Source organism: Dermochelys coriacea, chromosome 16, assembly GCF_009764565.3.
Source record: "Dermochelys coriacea isolate rDerCor1 chromosome 16, rDerCor1.pri.v4, whole genome shotgun sequence".
Taxonomy (NCBI): domain Eukaryota; kingdom Metazoa; phylum Chordata; order Testudines; family Dermochelyidae; genus Dermochelys; species Dermochelys coriacea.
The window spans coordinates 4796364-4800658 of NC_050083.1; positions in this window are offsets into that span (position 1 = coordinate 4796364).

Below are 4295 nucleotides of genomic sequence, written 5' to 3' on the forward strand. Positions count from 1 at the left end.
GAAAGATGTTAGCAACAGGCTCAGTGCCCAGGCATCTCCCACTGTGGCATGAAGGGCCAGAGATTTGAGAAGGCTCAGCAGCCACCATGCCCCTAGCGCGTGGAACCCTGCTGGAAAGTGAGCCCTGGGCATGGAGCCCTGCTGTGATCTGGACCCTAGAGCAGGGGTGAGTGCTCTGGCTGGGCACCAGGCCCCCAGAGGCGGGGAGGATGGGGATGTGGCACCCTGCTGGAGATCTGGCCATAGGCATGCAAAGAACATGACAACTTACAAACCCAGTTTCTTTGCCCTTCCTGGGAACGAAGGAATGGAAGAGGTGACACAACCAGCATATTTGCAGCTACTTACAAAGTTATCCATTTTGTCAGTTCCTTTTTCCCATCCAGAGACATGCCTAGATGAGAAAACACAGGAGACGGGACAAGGGGAAAGGAACTGATGTTCCTTTCTCAGACTGGCCATAGGCAGGTGATAGTCTCCAGGCCAGAATCACAGTTCTTTCCTTAGCAGGCACTCTGTAGTCAGATTGGTTTCAGAGTAGCAGCCATGTTAGTCTCTAAGATGCCACAAGTACTCCTTTTCTTTTTGCGAATACAGACTAACAAATTTATTAGAGCATAAGCTTTCGTGAGCTACAGCTCACTTCATCGGATGCAAAAATGCATCCGATGAAGTGAGCTGTAGCTCACGAAAGCTTATGCTCTAATAAATTTGTTAGTCTCTAAGGTGCCACAAGTACTCCTTTTCTTTTTGTAGTCAGATTGGAAAGGTTGGGTGGTTGGAGGCATAGACCCATTGCTGGACGGAGTTTCCCCTTTTCCTCAATAGCAAGTGTCAGCAAACCAGACAGAACCAAATCTAGGACTGGCTGGGGTTTGTGGGTAAAAGCCAAGAAATGCCCAGGCCTGAGGTTTGGTAAGCTTATGTTCTTCTTGGCATGACTTTAATGAAATGGTCAGAGGCTTTCCCTAAAGTTTCAGAGCAATAGCTCATAGGCCTTAAGTCTGCTTGTAGTAGGAAGAGGCCTCTGATACATGGGTTTATGTTTCAAAAAGCTGAAATTTCCCATGAAACAAAAAGTCTGAAAAATTTCAAATTGGGACCATCAAATTATTTCATTTTGATAGTGTCAAAACATTGATATAAATATTAAACATAATAAAAGATTATGCATGCATATAGTAATTATTATTATTTTAATATAAAAGTTAAAACAAAATAAATCAAAATGATAAAGCCAGAGTGAAATATTTTGACACTATCAAAACATAGCAAGAAAGTCAAAATGACTTTTTTCTGTCAAAAATTTTGTCAAAAGAGACATGTTCCAGTGAAACATTTAGATTTCAATGGAATTGCATTTTTCTAATGGAAAACTGTTCCATCAAAATCTTTGGCCAACTCTTTTAAGGGACAGTTTCACTCCTCTGTGCTTACATGGGACTTAAATGGTGCCTATGCCTTGTGTGGGGTGAATTGCACACTAAGAGCTGGAAAAATGATAGCTAAATACCTTCTTAATCTGCGCTCTGCAGGAAGGATGGGTATTCTGGACTAGCATGGGAAAGATTATGCAAATACAATGGTTCAGTGTAAGTGGGAGGGTGGCTGTTGATGGCTGAGTTAAGCTTTGAGCACTCCAAGTATGAATTCGTTGTTTCCAGAAGTCTGAGCAGACTCGGACTGAGCTGGCTGCTTACTTGTCTGTTAATTAAAAGTGCAGATCTCTCATTCAAGCCAGCCTGCCCCCGAGTTCTACTTAACATTACAGCAGAGCGTCTCCTTTTCCAATCAGCACCCTTTCTCTCTTTGCTGGGCTTAGCTTGACCCAGCTATTCTTCGGGTCCATTCCACTCCAGGTGTCTGCATGCCAGTGCACCGAAGCTGGAGAGCTGTTTCCCATAGCAGTACCCCTTGGGGCTGTGCATTTGTCCTCCTCATGGTCATGCTGCCAGCCAAGAGTATAAAGGGGCAGAGTGCCCTAATCTCCCTCCCCTCCACCCCCAGTTCCTTCATGCTGCCTGTGGTCAGTAGCTGGAGTGAGCGTGAGCTTCTCATGTTTTCCTTTTGTGCCTTGCTTAGAAAAATGCTTCTAAAGGCTTTTTTTGTGTAAATAGTTTAAAAAAGTTTTGAGTCAGTTAGTGTTACCTGTGATATGTTTTCGTTCATCTTATTTTTCTTTTGTTTCTATTGAGCTTTGGCTCAGAACCAGGGCATGCTGAAATCTGCTGCAGTTCAGAATGTCCTTCTGAATAGCAGGTAGTCCTCTACCAGGTGCAAGTGGAAGAGGTTCTCTCTTTGGTCCCAGTGGACAGATATCTCTCCTTCACAGGTTCCCATTCAGTTTACTCTGGATTATCTCCTTTACCTGAAAGAGAGAGGCCTTTCAATCTGTTCAATAGGGGTTCGCCTGGTTGCTCTCTGTGTTCCATCTGCCCCTAGCCGGCAGGTCTGTGTTCTCCAACCCCATGGTGACCAAGTTCTTAAAAGGTTTGGACAGGCTTTTCCCACCTATTAAAGATCCAGCTCCATCCTGCGGCCTAAACTTAGTCCTCTCATGATTGATGAGGCCCCCTTTTTGAGCCCATGGCTACCTGCCCATTGTCTGAGCTTTGTTAATAGCTATTACATTGGCTAGGAGGGTTGATAGCTGATCCTCCTTATACAGGTTTTTTCAAGGACACGGTGGCCTTGCAGCCACACCCCAAATTCCTCACTAACATGGTTTAAGACTTTTATATGAATCAGACGATTTACTTGCCCACCTTCCTTCTGAAACCTCATTCTCACAAAGATGAAGAAAAACTCCATACTTCAGATATTCATAGAGCATGAGCTTTGTCCTGGGACAGAACTAAGAAGATCTCCTCAGTTCTCCAATTCCTTTGCAGAAAGGATGAAAGGGAAATGTGGTACCTCTCTGAGGATTTCTTATTGGGTTTCCTCCTGCATTCATCCCTGTTACAACTTTGTTAATGTCTCTCTACCTCAGTGAGTCTTAGCACACTCTTCAATGGCTCAAACAGCATCAGCGGCTTTCTTGGGTCATATCGTCATCAGTGACATTTGCACCTGTCCTGTAACTGTTGTTCTTTGAGTTAGAATCATAGACTTTAAGGTCAGAAGGGACCATTATGATTGTCTAGTCTGACCTCCTGCACAACACAGGCCACAGAATCTCACCCACCCACTCCTGTAACAAACCCCTAACCTATGTCTGAGCTATTGAAGTCCTCAAATTGTGGTTTAAAGACTTCAAGGTGCAGAGAATCCTCCAGCAAGTGACCCATGCCCTACGCTGTAGAGCAATGTGAAAACCCCCCCAGGACCTCTGCCAGTCTGCCCTGGAGGAAAATTCCTTCCCAACCCAAAATATGGAGATCAGCTAAACCCTGAGCATGTGGGCAAGACTCACCAGCCAGACACCCAGGAAAGAATTCTCTGTAGTAACTCAGATCCCACCCCATCTAATAACCCATCACAGGCCATTGGACATATATACCGCTAATAGGCAAAGATCAATTAATTGCCAAAATTAGGCTATCCCATCACACCATCTCCTCCATAAACTTATCAAGCTTAGTCTTGAAGCCAGATATGTCTTTTGCCCCCACTATGATTCTATGTGCTGCCTCAACAAGTGCTGCTTTGGGAAAAAGTTCTCTAGCTTCAGTGCCCTGGTGCGCAGACCACTAGAGTGGAACGAAAATATGTACTGCGTCTCAAAGAACAACAGTAACGGAGCAGATATGTAACAGGTTTTTCTTTAACCCAGCTTTAGTATTCCCCATATATCATGACAGGCCAGAGGAGAGGTGCCAAGGGGTGCCGTGCAGTGCAGGGTGGCTCTTGCTCAAACATCATAGCACGCCTCACAGCCTGAGCCTGCAACACCAGTGGAGTGTGGGACAAACACACGGGATAGAATTGTGCCAAGCAGACACATCTAAACTCCAGCAGCCCTCTGTGTCCTGCCCACAGCAGCTACATTCCCCTCCCCGTCACACTGCTGCCTTGGGCCCAGACCTACAAGGGGAGATGGGAGTCATGACTTCTAGATGGGCTGCTGCTGGCCCTCTGCATATAGCGCTTGCTACTCCAAGACCATCTCTGGCTGCCTGGGCCCTGCTGAGCAGTTAGGATGGAATCAGGAGTTACTGGGGTGTGTTTGCCCTGCAGGGCTTGGAGCAGGTTTGGCCTGGCAGGGAGGCAGTGCTACCAGGGCTTTGCAAGGCAGGACTGAAGAGGAATGGAATGAACTCCATGGAGTGAGCCCTGTGTATGCTGGATTCGCT